Source organism: Meriones unguiculatus, chromosome 15, assembly GCF_030254825.1.
Source record: "Meriones unguiculatus strain TT.TT164.6M chromosome 15, Bangor_MerUng_6.1, whole genome shotgun sequence".
Taxonomy (NCBI): Eukaryota; Metazoa; Chordata; class Mammalia; order Rodentia; family Muridae; genus Meriones; species Meriones unguiculatus.
The window spans coordinates 51,688,291-51,703,740 of record NC_083362.1 but is presented as its reverse complement, the minus strand read 5'-3'; the positions used below and the strand labels follow the sequence as shown (position 1 = coordinate 51,703,740).

Sequence of the window (15,450 nt, the reverse complement as noted above, 5' to 3'; positions counted from 1 at the left end):
TTGACATGCAATGTCTTCCTCTACTGCTTCTCCATTTTGTTTTTTGATGCAGGGTCCTTCACTGAACCTAAAGCTCACTGATTGGCTAGACTGGCTGGCCAACAAGAACAGGGTCTGGCCAACAAACCCTAAGGGTACCTCTGTCTCTGCTTAGCCAGCACTGAGATTACTGGTATGTGTTACAGTGCTGAGCTTTTCAACATTAGTGTTAGGGTTCTGAACTCAGGTCCTCGTATTTGTACAGCAAGAAATTATGTACCTACTGAACCATCTCTCCAGGCCCTTTTATACATCTAAAAATGGCCTTACATAATGCTTATTGATAGACAATACTTTGTTAGTTTTGTACTTATTTACTTAGTTTTGGCTTGTGCTCATTAGAATGTCCGCTCTATCAGGCAGATGGCTCTTTGAGTTCGAGGCCAGCCTGGTCTACAGAGTGAGTTCCAGGATCCAAAAGTAAAAACCAAACAAAGAAAACAAACAAACAAACAAAAGATAGCTCTAAAAGAACAGGGGCATGTATCCCAGAGCCTCTGAAGGATCTGTTGGTCAAAACTCTGTGGGATAATTGAGCATGTGAATGCCTGAAGTCATTATGAGTGAGTGTGCCGGCTATCTGTTGTTCTGTAACAAGCTACCCCGAAAGTTGGTGTCATAAGATAAGAGATAGATGTATATGTGCTCCCTAGTTTTTGAATCAGCCATTATACAGGCCTGGGCCACGATGCTTGGTCTTGCCTCAGCTCACACATGTACCTGGGCTCAGCTGACAGGCTGGCTGAGGGCTGCTTGGTCTAGGAAGTTTCTTTTCTCCTTTACACCTTTCTCAGGTTGTTCATCGGCTGGGGCAATGGGATGGACGGGCCACGTGACTCTCCTACCCAGCAGCACTTATCTGTTCACATGGTGATCGTGGAAGATCATGAGGAAGAGCACCAAATGCTTAATAGCTGTTGAGGCTAAGACATATAACCAGCACACCATCACTTACAGTGTTCTGTTGGTCAACGTGAATCACAAGGTCAGATCCAGCTTAAGGGATAGGAAACAAATGTCATTTTATTGATGCTATGGCAGGGTTATCAGAATAGGGGCATTGCTGCAATCAGCTTACCACACCAGGGGGTTAACAAACGTGGTTGCTTTTTATCAGCATTCTCCTTTGCAGACCAAGGCATAACAAGCCTTGTGGCACTTGTGGCCTTACCCATCATTCCACAGGAATGCTGTGGTCACAAGACTGTGTCCTTGATCTCACAGAGGGTACCTGGCTCTTGTATACTCAGTGTTACCAAACAGTGCTGGCTCAGCTTTGACCAGTTGTCCCTGGCTCTTCCATGCTGTGTGGAGCTGGCACGTGTCTACACAGGGGTATTCCCGAAGCAGGTGCCGATATTTCAAGACACCCGTCTTAGAAGACAGCAAACACCAAGGGTACTTTTACCACCAAACATCTCAAAACTTACAGGCATTGGGTAAAAACAAGATTAAATCATAGTTCTCTCTCCAGAACTTGGGTGGTGGTGCTGAAGCAGAAGAATGGCAGTAAATTCAAGGCCAGCTTGGGTGACACAGTGAGACCCCATTTCCAAACAAAAACAAAAGCTCACCTTTCTGCCCCACCCCTAGTCTTACTGTCTTGCTTTTGCATAGAACTCCAGTGACTCACAATGAAAAGGCCTTGACACACACATCTTAAGGTAACGCCTTACAGTGATGAACACAATGTGTCCAGCCTTGTCTTGCCTTGCATGCACAGCAAAACATCATATCCTGGGAAACTCAAGGCTGAATAAGGACAGCTTTTGTTCCAGCAGATAATTTCTCATATTTAAAAAAAAAATTTAAAAAAAGCAAGCTGGAGAAGGAGCTCATGAGCCCTCATCCTTAACTGAGAAACAATGATGGAGACTTGATGTTTTCTGAGGGAGAGCAGAGACAGTTTTCTTTGAGAGTACAGTGCCTGGTAGGTCAACCATGCTCCAGGGGACAGCCCCCAGACTCAGGAGTGTATAGTCAACACAAACTAGGTTTGGCGGGCTCTTAATAACATAAGTAACTAAAGAACATGAATCTGGGGAAGGGTAGAGCAGTAGAGGTGGGTCTAGGAGACATTGGTGGTGAATATGGTAAAAAGAATTTTTATGAAATTATTGAAGAATTAAAAGTGTTATCTATTTAAAAAAATAAAAATAAAAATACCCCCTCCAAACTATGTATAACCTGGAGTGCTGTGAGTTAAGCAAATATTCACAATACATCGGTGGTCTGGAACATTCTGTAGCCTTGCAGAATTCAAAGCTACCTCTGTGAGGATTTAACTTCAGGTCCCACCAGTATGGAAAGGACTCCCCAGTCCTGACCATACTGACCAGTTGCCTCTGGTTCCTTCCCCAGCTGCCTGTTATATTTTAATATTTTTCTTCATTCTTAGATTCAGGCGAGTGGGTTTGACTTGGACAAACAGATTTTGAGCACAGGAGAGTGGATGTCTTGATATAGCTTGACGAATTGTTAGGTCAAGTGTCTTCTGAACTCACTTGAGCTGAATGTTTCCAATCATTCTATAACAACTGACCTCCTGATTAAAAAAAATGTTCATATTCTTTCTCAGTTGTTTCTATTAAAACTGATCTTCACTGGTAGTGTTGTTCCTTTCCACGTAGAAAACTGGACCCAAAGCAGCTTGAAATGACTCAGAAGGGGAATTCAGGTCTCTACCAGCCTTCAGGGCTTTTCCTTCGGCTCGGCACACAAACAGGGAGAAGCCAGACCTCTGTTCCCTTGCACCTAAGACTATTCTAGATTTCACAAGTGCATTCCTGAAGGCCCTGGTCATGGAGGAAGATGGGTCAGAGTTGCAGCCTACTGGGCAGAATTTCAGGATGTAGAAGCCAGGCAGCAGAGCGAGGGTGGGGATTCTCAAAGCCTCATGTTCATGATTCATGCCTCTCCACCCCAGACATGAGGATTTGCCCAGCATCACCACAGAAGGAAATGGATTGCAGGTCTGGAAGGCTGGGGAGTTAAGCAGAGGCACGTCTAGGATGACTGGAAATGCGAAGAGAGAATTATGGTAATGTTCACTCTCACTGAAAACGATAAGGACATTTGAGTACATCAGATGACAAGGCTTATGTTGAGTTCATGTATAGACTGCAGACTTCCTGTCATCTACACTGGGGCTAGGGAAAGCTGTGTACAGGAAGGGTAACCTTCACTGTGGAGGAAAGGCCAGTGTGGACGCAGTGCAGACAGACCACTTCTGTTTCTCTGCATGGAGGACAGCCCATGCTCAAGTTCTCTTTGGTGACCTACCTCTGGTTACTAGATAACTGACAGAACAACAGGACGGGTCCTGGGGGATCACGTATTTCCTGACAATCTTAAAAACAGATTGGAGTACTTGAGATCCTGCCACTAAATGCTCTTCAAGCTTTACCAGCATGTAAGCAAGAATAAGGGCACAGTACATTTGGCACTCACATCTCCACTAACTCTGTAAAAGTCAGTCAATTTCTTTCCTGTCCTCGCATCTCCTTACCAAAATATATTACCAGGTCAGTCAGTTTTCCATCACTGTAGTTTGGTCTTTCTGGGGTACCCTATCCTGTCTTTTAAAAAACTTACACAGATGTCCCTTCTTCTCCTCACCAACATATGTATCTGGATCTGAATATGTAGTATGAATCCTGTCAACACAGAGTAATTGTATATTTCCTTAAGGTTCCTCCCATTCCCAATAAATTTATTGAAATAGCTAATAGCAACTATAGGGGATTTTTCTGGCATCCATGGTCAGCCATGTTCACATATGGTTCCAACTGAGAGCTTGGTGAAGTTGTTGTTGTTTGCTGATTTGTGTTTTTCGATTAATACATGAACCACATGATGTGTCTTATGAAGCAAGATCTGCTCTTCCCGTAGGAGGCAATACAGTCTTGGGACAAGACAGAATGGACAAGCTGAGGGCCAAACCAGAGAGACTCTGTCCAAGAGTCTTAAGTGATAGTCAAGAAGGGTCGTAGAGCCAGTAGTTCAGAAGTAGTGCCTAATGGGCAGAACCCAGGCATGTTGAGATAAGCAAGAGCATTTAAGGTGACTTCCTAGCAAACTATAATTTTCTTTACTCACCTGTGTCAGTCAGGTACTGGGTGCTATGAGGATGGACTGGACTGATGTTATAGACTAGGGACATAGTGTCATCTATATTAGCTAAAGCTCTGCCTTGAACTCAGAGGATTATTTTGCAAACATAAGAAGACCCAGTAAAGGCTGGAAAGATGGTTCAGCACATAAAGTGCTCTGCCCTGAAAGTGTGAGAACCAGCATTCACTCCCTGCCCACACACACAATCACAAAACAATCCAGGGAACTGTGTCAGTCAACTGTAACCCCAGCACCCTAGAGGCAGAGACAGGTCATCCTGGGGGTAAGCTGGAATCAACAATCTCTGGATTTAGTGAGAGACCCTGCCTCAATAAATAAGACTGAAGAGTGATTGGGAAAGAAGTCAACATCCATTTCAGACTTCTGTATGCACATATACACGGATATGCCCAAACACACGCAAAAAGACATGATACCACATATTCATATACACATGGGGAAAGGCCTGATGACTGCTTCAATTGTAGTGTTAGAATTAAAACCTTAACTGATTGGTAGACACTCTCTCTTTTTTTTTTTTCAATGCAGTTTATTCAGGAACATTGAACAATCCTTGGACCCCGGGGAAAGCCAGCCCACAGCTTAAATAGCCTCTGGGTAGCCAACCCCAGCGTGCCACGTGGGCAATGCAGATAGGTCCACATACATGGAAGCAAGCCAGATCCTCAGCCTTAGCCAAATGTGGAATTGTTCGTGACAGAGAGCACTCACCATCGGGAAGGTGGAAGGCGGAAACCAGCTCCATCTTTAAGGCGCGGCATTCCGCAGCTCTCTACAGTTTCCCCTTTTTGTTTTAGACGCATCAGGCAAGAGTAGAGGTCTGATCTCTGATATTAGAAATAAATTTGGACTTTGTACTGATGTTCATTTAGGTGTCATCCACCCAAAGAGCATCAGACCCGACCGATACCTTTTTCTCAGAGGCGGGACCTGGGGCATCAACATGCTCTTCTCTGGGTCCAAAGCGGCTGACCCTGAGTGCAGTGCTTAGCCTCGCATCCTGAGCATAACATTTTAGCTTTTTATGGTAGCCAACCATGCTTGGGGAGACTGTCCTGCTTCAATGGCTGTAAAGGCCTGAATGGTCATGGCTGCATTACGTTGTTGTGACACTCTAATCTTGCATATATACCACAGGCAAACCAAGGAGACCAACACCAGAAAGCCTGCTAATGCTCCCATGCCCACCCATTCCTTCAGATGATTCATGGCTGCAGCAATCCATGATGATAATCCTGGGGTTGTCCTGCGTCCACTCTGGTAGAATTTACTGTGACAATGGCCACTCTCAGCTGCTCCATCGTAGTATCGAATTCTCCAGTCCAATTACCTAAAATATCGCTGGACAATTGTTTAGACAGATTTTCAGCACAGGAAAAATTCACATGTTATATGCTAGTGACTCAAAGTCCAGCATATTTTCATTGACAGCCAAGTTGAGCGATTTGCCATAGGGTATCAATTTGCTCCTGCACGAGGTCAATCCTCTGATTGAACACCATCAAGCCTCCTTTTAGTTGAGCATTAATTCCTTTTTGTACAACTAAGGCATGAGCTACATTGGCTAAATGATTATTCAGGGTCTGAGCAGTCTGCCCAGTATGACTCATGGCTAATGCCCCGGTGGTAGCTCCAACAGCCGCCAATGAGATGGCAGTAACAATGGTGGCTGTAGTTCCAAGATCCCTTTTCTGTCTGAAGAGAGTCATAGCGTGAGGGGCATCAACAGGCACAGGCATCCAGCGAGGCATGTGAGTAACCAGGGCATACCTAAATTTACTAGCATTCCAGCATTGGGCAAAAAAGCAAGTATCATTACCACAATTATTTGGCTCTATCTGGCTAATAATGAATAAAAATGGGGGATATAAACAAACAGGTGTGGGCTTATAGGAAATATTATGAGAAGCGTTAACCCCCTCATTGGAACATCCTGCATCAGTTCTAGAACTAGCAGTGGTGGTGTCCGAGGTCTGAGTAGGTTCAGGAGACCATTGCCCCCAGGGGCGAGACGTGCTCCATGCCAATGGACTAACTCCATGTTTTCCTCCACTTTTGAAAGTCATTTAAGGTTCTTAAATTATTTTTTCCCTTTTTTTTAAAATTTTTCATCAATTACACTTTATTCGTTCTGCATCCCCCTATAAGCCCCTCCCTCCTCCCTTCCCAATCCCACTCTCCCTTCTCCCTCTGCTTGCATGCCACTCCCCAAGTCCACTGATAGGGGAGGTTCTCCTCTCTTTTCTGATCTTAGTCCATCAGTTCACATCAAAAGTGGCTGCATTGTCCTCTACTATGGCCTGGTATGGCTGCTCCCCCACAGGGGGAGGTGATCAAAGAGCAGGCCAATCAGATTATGTCAGAGGCAGTCCCTCTTCCCATTACTATGTAACCCAATTGGACTCTGAACTGCCCTGGGCTACATCTGTGCAGGGGTTCTGGGTTATCTCCATGAATAGTCCTTGGTTGGAGTATGAGTCTCCGGGAAGACCCCTGTGTTCAAATTTTCTTGTTCTGTTGCTCTCCTTGTGGAGATCCTATCCTCTCCAGCTCTTACTATTTCCCAGTTCTTACCTAAAATTCCGTTCACTCTGCCCAACAGTTGCCCATCAGGCTCAGCATCTGCTTTGATAGTCTGTAGGGCAGAGGCTTTCAGAGGCCCTCTGTGGTAGGTTCCTAGGTTGTTTCCTGTTTTCTTCTTCTTCTGATGTCCATCCTTTTTGCCTTTCCGGATGGGGATTGGACATTTTTGTTAGGGTCCTCTCTCTTGCTTAGTTTCTTTAGATGCACAGGTTTTAGTGGGTTTGTCCTATGTTGTATGTCTATATGAGTGAATATATACCATGTGTGTCTTTTTGCTTCTGGGACAACTCACTCAGGATGACAACTCACTCACCATTTACCTGCAAATTTCATGATTTCCTTATTTTTCATTGCTGAGTAATATTCCATTGTGTAGATGTACCACAATTTCTGCATCCATTCTTCAGTTGAGGGGCATCTGGGTCGTTTCCAGCCTCTGGCTATTACAAATAAAGCTGCTACAAACATGGTTGAGCAAATGTCCTTTTTGTGTACTTGAAGTGGCACACTCTTAAAAGACAGACAAGGGGGTCAACAGTTAGCCTTGACTACACAGCAAGTTTAACGAAGCCTGATCTACATAGTGAGACCTGTCTCAAAGACAAAACAACTAGAAAGCTTTTTCCCCGATGACTAGCTTTAATAGTACAAGAAGGTACGAAGTAGACTCCTAAAGAAGAAATGTCGTTGTGGTGGTTTGATAAGAATGGCCTCCATAGGCTTATATAGTTGAATGTTTAGGCACCAGGGAGTGGAACTGTCTGGTAGGATTAGAAGGATTAGGAGGTGAGGCCTTGTTGGAGGAAATATGTCACTAGGAGTGGCCTTTAAGATTTAAAAAGCCCCATGCCAAGACCAATTTCTCTCCTAAACTCTCTCTTTAACTCTATTTCTATCTCTATCTCTGTCTCTCTGCCTAGGGATCAGAATGGAGCTCCCAGCCATTGTATTCACTGTTGTGATGATAATGGGCCACTTCTTTGAAACTGTAAATGAGCTCCCAATTGCCTTGGTCATGGTGTCGCTTCAGAGCAACAGTGACTCAGACAATCATCAACCATTTTTATCTACCTGTGAGCTACAATAACCACTAGCATGAAAATACATGCACATGGGTCCAATAGTGCCATGAATATAATAGGGGTAACCAATGCCTTTTTTAATAGATTTAAGTCCTGTACTATAGGAGGAGAAGCATACCTGGTACAGGACAGTAAACCTGGCCAATAATCTATCACTCTCCTACTCATAGATCCCAGGGGTAAATCCTCTACTACTGTTTGCTAAATGGACATAGTATCAAATTTTGATCTAGGTTTGCATGTCTGTACCCACAGGTTAGTACAGTCTTCAGATATCACCCGAGGATTTTCTTTGTTCAGTGGGCAGCAGTCAACACAGAAACTTGTAATTGATCAAATTATGGAGAGTGAGTGCTCTGTGGTGTACTCTCTCACAAATGGGACATCTGTATCACATCTCTTTTCCACAAAGCTCAGAGACCACCAAGGAAAAGAGGCCAAAAGGATTTGTCAGAGCCAAAAGTTGGAGAGGACCAGGGTAAAACAGTGTCTTCTGGGCAGGACAGGACAACAGCTGTGTTTGCCTTCATGAGATCTACACAAATGAGAGAGAGGGGGCACAAAATTGGGAGGAAGTACAGGGGAAGAGGGTGGGTGGGCTTGGGAGGAGTTACTGAAGAAGTGGGGATGAATATGATCAAAATACATTGTATTCATGTACGAAATTCTCTAAGAATTAATAAAAGTATCACACACAGAGACATACCCCCTTTTCTAAGACAAAGAAAAGCAACTTTTCCAACTATCAGAACTCTAACTGAATTGGAAATTGGGTATTTCCTGTGGAAACTTCTGCTTTTGGTTGGCAGCCAGATGCACAGCAGATCTTTTCCCCTCCTATATGTGGAAGTAAGTAGTCATCTGGCCATCCTTGAATTGAAGTCAAAATAATAAACTGCTTTTCAAAATGTTTTTCTCAAATCTCTTTTGACACTTTTATCCACAGAGAGAAATTGTTGAGTATTTTGATTTTTTTTTTTTTTTTTTGGTCATGGTTTCTTCAAGCTTCTAACACCAACTTAATGTCAACTTAACACATGCTGCAGGAGAGGATGCGTTTACTTAGAGAAGGCAGGACAGAGGTATTTTTAGTTCTTTAGGAGATGCAGGCATTACTGGGTAGTCAGGGGTCAAATGATGAGCTATACCCATTTCTAGCTCTACAAATGAGCAGCAACATTCCAACTATTCAAGCAACCAATTAATCATCCACACATTTGGTCAGAGCCTACTCTGTGGCCATTACTTCCTTAGCCTCCTAGATGATTAGACATGATGTTCATCCTCAAGAATTACACACAGGAAATAATTAACAATCTACTGACCCAACATCTCAAGGAGAGAGGAGGCTCTGTATAGCCTGAAAAGAGAGAGTGGCTTCATGGAAGGGGAGTGTGGCTTCAGGAAGGAATGACTCAAGACAGGAAAGAGAAAATAATTCAAGACCAACAGTTACTCTGTTTTTACACCCAGATGCTTTAGCACTGTTATTTTTAATGCTGTGGTAATAATAATGCTGTTACATGACAGAATACTGTGAGATTGAATTTGTGTTTGGAACAATCCCAAGTAAAGAAATAGCATTACAGGGAAATGGTATCTTCCACGAAAGGAGATCTGTAAATTATATCTTTTTCAGTAATTAATGCTTCCAATATTCTCGTCACAAGGTAAGCTTCTTGCCTATCTACTCATTTCCCACCGAGTCTGCATCTCTAGCACACAGAGGAGAGCTTGGTGGAGGTTAGGTGTTATGGCAGGAATGACTGGAGGAGTTTTAGTAGTTTCAAGCATGATTTGAAATGGAGAGAAGATGAAGTACAAGTAATCTTGAGAATGAGACAAAATTATTTAACCAGTTGGAGGTGAAGTCCAAGGTGTAAGACAACATACTTGGCTTCTAAAGTAATGGCTAGGACATAAATTTGTTCTATTATAGAGTTCATGTTATTTCTCCCTCCACTTTATTTGTTGAAATCCGAATCTCCAAAATGTTGGCATTAGTAACTGGGGTTTTGAGGAAAGCAATAAGGTCATGAAGATGAAGCTCCAGTGAGATAGATTGGTGCCTTTTACAAAAAGACGCTAGGGAGCTTGCTTCCTTCCTCTGCTACTTAAATATATAAAGAAAGGACACCCATTGGCAAGTCAGGAAGGGGGCTCTCTTACTAGTTCCACATCTGCCTGTGAACTCTAGATCTGAGATTTCCAGGCAAGTTAGAGTTGAGAGAAATAAGTCTTGTGATCATCGTTTCTATCGCAATTGCTACCTCAGAAAATAAAGGCTATATAAGCTGTTAAAATGGAAATGAATAAATGGGCCAAAGGCAGGGTAAAAGTTGAATAGCAACAGCAGAAAACTAAGGTCAAAGCACATACCATTCTTTTGAGAGTGTTGAGATATAATATCCCAGCTCCTCATCGGAATGAGAGCTCAACACCTAAGATAGTTTAATCCAGTCTCTACTATAATTTATTATAGTAGTCAGAACTAAAACATGACCACAAACAACTACTCTGACCTTAGTTCTTTTTGTGTAGCATAAGTGGCTTATAGAAAACAATCTAGATTTTTTTTTTCACTTAAAACACAAGTCTTTTTTTTTTTTTTTTTTTTTTTTCCTTTTCAATATGAGGTTTAGCTGATCTGGTTGGAAATAGCTCCATTCTTTCTTCCATCTATATTTGGATCAGGATGCCCCACTTGGATCGAACCAGAGAATAGAACGGAAAAGTGTATGGTGTCAATCAAGAAGGGCCTTCCTTAGAACTTTTGAATCACACAGTGTTCATCCACACTTTCTGTTTAAACTTAATTTGTTTTTCGTTTTGTAGACCATTGGCTTCAAATACTTAAGGCAGAAGTTGTTTCTTTGCTTCCTGCATTATTGCTTTCATACACACATTGACTTGCTCAGTAATGGAAATTAACTTAGCAGCCCCAGATGAAAAGCCCCAAGAATCTGAGTCTTCAATGCCTAGAAGAGAAACACAGTTTGCAGTCTCATTTCTTTTATACCCTCGTCTGGGGGAAGCGCCTGACATTTGGTTGGCTTAGTCCCAGGATTGAATGTTCGTGATTTCCCTTTTTAAGAATGAGGCCTCTATCTTTAGACGCTGAACTCTCATTCTATAGGAATAGCTTGGATGCTGCATCTCAGCAAATCTGGAAGCAAGCCATTTACTTTGTTCTTCGTTTTCTGCTATCACTAGTCACCCAGCCTCACCCTCCCCATGCCTATCCAGTTTTTCCTTCCCATTTTGGGTGTTTGCACTGATTTTCTTTTGTGTTGTGGAAATGATGCTAGGATAAGAAAGACCAGTGTGGGCACATGGGCTATTCTTTGATACGGAAAAGCTAATCTTGACATTACCAATTCACTCTGAGTGTGAACAGATGAACACTTAAGACTGTGGAGAAAGTCCTTTACCACTGGCAGGCTGGGAGTCAAAGTCAGACACAAATAGAATGGTTTATCTAGAAAGGTACTAGATTTTTTTTCCCTAAGTAGAGCCTCACAACAGTGGCTGGTTTTTTAGCACCCCATGATGGCTTGGCTTCAACCCACCAGACACTCGTGCCTTTTGAAAAGTTTACTTTTACAATCCATGCTCTCATCTCTGTTCAAGCTCCCTCTCTCATCGGAAGAAGGACTGTACAAACTCATCATCACTGTGACAACTCTCCACCTCGATATTGACCAGAATAGTGTAGGTCATCACTAAGAAAAACAAACAAAAAAATCACAACCGTATCTATAGACAGGCACAGGGCGGCGATTAGCAACTTGCTGACTTCACGTCTTCCAGGCTCTCCTTCAACTTTTCTTTGCTATGTGACAAGCGGGGCTCTCCCTGTGATATTCTGAACGCGCCCAGCTCGGTTGGGAGCCTTTGGGAGCCCAGTGTGCAAAGGAGATAAGCCGGAGGCATGATGCTTGTTTAGCGGCTCTTTCTGTACTGTCCTTTAGTCTCAGCCCTTCTTTTCTGCCTATTTCCTTGGCCTTTTATCTTAAATTCCTTGTGGTTTTTTTTTTTTTTCTATACCACTCTTGGCAGGATGGCTCACTGTATTCATCACATAGATTTTATAACAGAGAGAATGGGGGTGTCTCAGTCTACCCCACCTGCTATAAAAGTGAGCTGCTTTTTTATAGATTATATATGTATATATGTATACATATATATGTGCATATATATGTATACATATATATATATTAGTTATAAGACTGGGTTGCTTACAGACAACAGAAATTTACTGTTGGCAGTACTGGAGGATGGGAAATCTAAGCGGAAGGTGCTGGAAGATTTGGTGTCTGGTAAAGATTCACTTTCTGCTTACTCGCTGGTGCATTTGCTACAGCCTTCCAGTGTGAAACAAAAAACAACTCTGCTGATTTTCTATAGGGCACTAATCCTGTTAGGGAAGCATTGCCCAGTGATTACTGCTTGGGAATATTGCATTTGGACTAGGTTTCAAGATATGAGTTTAAACAAACAAACAAACATTCAGACCGTAGCATTAGAGTATCAGTTAGCAGCTTTTCTCTGCTAGTGTTTGTTTAGACTCTCACATTTACAGGACCATCATGCTTTAGTGACTTTGTGTGCCATCATTTTCTCAAGAAGATGTTCCATCTTCCTGGGCCCCCAGCTCTCACCTTATTGAAAACCATGGCTACTGTGCTGTCAACCAAACAACACTGCCTTCTCTGAACCCCTATGAGAATCCGGAAACCCAAAACACCAGGGAGGTTCAAGAGAAGGCCATTGGATTCTCTCTAAGGGCATCTCAAGGTAGAATTCTTGGGTTTCTTTTATGTATTCCAGCTGATTTTTCTTCTTATTTCACATAGTAAATTTACTGGGTAGTTAGTTTCCTTGCAGTAAACACTGTTGAAAGAGTAAATAAAACAGGGTACTAGGAGGCTAGTTCAAGGGGTCATGTGCAAGGCCCTGGCTATAAACCCCAGCACCATAAAAGGAAGGAAGGCTGTGAGCAGGAAGGAGGGAGGCAAGAAGAGAGAAGTTGGAACAAAGGAAAACATTAAAGTGCAAGAAGCCTTAGCATTTTTCTGCTGCTGCTCACAGGACCCTCTGGGTCTGGATTCCCAGAGATGCTCTTAACCACACCAAGGGTGTCTTGTCTTTGTACCCCGCAGAGGGCAATAAGTTACTGCAGGATGCACTCAGAGGGGAACAAACCTTTGGTCATAGTCCAACTTTAGACTCTGAAACAAATTCAAGGTTACGTTCTACTCTTTGTTCCAGGCTTGTGAATATTTACTCCAAGTCCCGTGATCTGATGCCTCACTAAACTTTGCCCAGATTATTGCCTTGTGGATGGCAATCATCATGGCATCCATGATGATTGGTACTAGGGTGTTTGCTTCAGCTAGAAGAAAGGGAATGGAAAGAATCGGCAAGCCAGCAGGTAGTCTGAACAGAGGGTGGTAGATGGAGTACGTAGAAGCAAGTTATAGCCCCACCTCCCGCTCCCCCCCACCCCCCGCATGTAAGGAACCTGCTCAATTTTTAATTTTCTGCCTTGGGCACAAAGCATGCTTTGTTTTATCTTTAGCTTCTGCTGGAGGAGGCGGAGGTTTTCCCGGCTTACCTTTTTCAATCTTGAAGCCTGTTCACTTTCCACGTCTCATCTGTAAATTTAACCTTTTATCTTTGCTTCTGAGAGTTTTTTTTTTTTTTTTTTTTTTTCACTTACAAGTAATAAATATTCTGCAGACACCCTGGGCTTCGACCGGGTGGGGAGGAGCCAGAGACCATTCTGTGGGAAGTCCATTTCCCATTTCCCAGACTCTCTGAGTGGTTGAAAGAGCAAGGGAGCTCCTAACGCATGGGGTGTGAACTGTGTGCAACTGGAAACCGGGGCAACCTCCAGCCCCGCACTTCCTGGGAATCAGCTGGGCTTTCTGGCGTAACAGTGAACAAATGGCATTAATGAGGGAGGCACGGATGATGCCAGAGGGGCTTGCACATTTGGTGGGAGTGGGGCCTAGCAACAGCGCAGAAACAATCGATGAGGGGGTTCTTTCATCCATCCTTCCCCCCTTTCCATAGTAGCAACTTTTTGGCTGATTAAAGTACTTTTCTCGGTTCCAGGAGGGAAGCGTCTTTTGTAGTACACACTAGAATGTCAATTCTCATTATCAAACCTTGGCTGTTCAAAAGCTCTCTGAATCTCCCCCGAGGCCTCCTTGGGGAGGCTGCAGGCAGAGATTTCAAGGAGCTTATGCCAATTATTTTTTTTTTTTCTATCTACATATTGATGGCTGACCCACAGTGATCTGATCGTGTGAGTCAGGAACTTAGAACACAGTTTCTTTATTTCATTCATGGCTTTCGCAACAGATAGGATTTTCTTAATACTCTTTCACTCACTCTTGTCTCTGAAGCTGTAATTTAGGTTGTCTACTTGACAATCACATGGAAGACCAGATGTGGAACTTGTCTAGGTTTCTTCTGGGAGAGGGAAGCAATTATTTGGACATCATTTACACTAATCCCACAGTTCATTAGGGACAAGCGACAGAAACACATTCTGAGGTTTCTGTGGTAGGAGCAGGTGTCAAACTCTGGTCCTCGTTCTTTCAATAGTCTGTAGTTGAGGGTCCTTCTATCGTAAGTTACAGATATGGATGCATGAGTTCACAAGGAACAAAGGAGAGAATTCATGGAAGAATGTGTAATGGTTACATATTAAAAGCCAACGCTGAAAACCCAGTGTCAGAGAGATTGGGATCAGAGTTTACGTGGCAAGAAGCAGTGGGTAGTTTCTTGAGGAAGTACCCATGCTTCAGCTGCCTGCAGTTCCTCTTTTTTTCTGCTCACAACTGAAACTCCCATGAGGATGTGATCATCCTGTGTCTCATCTCAACCTCCGAATGGATGAGGATGAAAATCCTTGCCTGTGGGTTCTGATCACTGCTCAGCAAGAACCATCTAAAGCAACTGAGTTTGAGACAAACCAGCCAGAGGGCATCTGTTTGGAGCTGAAAGGTTATCCCAGGAACAGATGTTCTGTGCCCCAAGTCTCTTGTCCAATGTTTCAGTCTCACACTGTTTATTGCCACAATTTAAGAAGGCTGGGGAAACCCTTCTTCTTTGCTCAGTGAGGGGGTAGCACTCCTCCTTTGCAAGGAAGGTGAACTAGAGTCATCCTGCTTGGTAGTGTCACCAGAAAGAGCCAGTAGGCTCCAGGGGTTGCGTGGGAGCTGGGGGAAGAGGTAGGGTACAGAGCAGAGGTTCTTACCCGGTTGATCAAGGCTTTCCTTGAGTGGCTGGGAATGCTACGAATGTCTCTCCAAATCTTCCTCAGGCCCTATGAGAGCGAATGTGCATTCACTCTCTTCAGCCTATCAGGCAGGCTTCTCTCAAGTCCTAGTGGGTATCTAATATTTATTTGATTTTTTTTAAAGCTGCTATGTCGCCTACCTCTTGGAACGAGCATAATTAAGCATGGGTTACTATGTCTGAAAGACTGAAGGCTGCTGTAGTGACGCAAGGAAGCACACACAGGAGCTTGGAAACTCGCATGATGTGCCGTAGAAGGCATACCAATTTAAAGGGATTACTGCAAACCAAGCATTGGCTG

General features: G+C 43.4%; 1 long non-coding RNA gene across 1 annotated transcript; it reads right to left on the bottom strand.

Moving 5' to 3' along the window:
* Positions 1-4,961: 4,961 nt before the first annotated feature.
* Positions 4,962-13,644, bottom strand: LOC132647980 (uncharacterized). The gene is made up of 3 exons (XR_009586305.1): positions 13,456-13,644; positions 7,077-7,266; positions 4,962-5,514 (listed from the first exon to the last, which is right to left on the bottom strand). It is a non-coding gene; the product is annotated as an uncharacterized LOC132647980 (long non-coding RNA).
* Between the last annotated feature and the right edge of the window lie 1,806 nt (positions 13,645-15,450).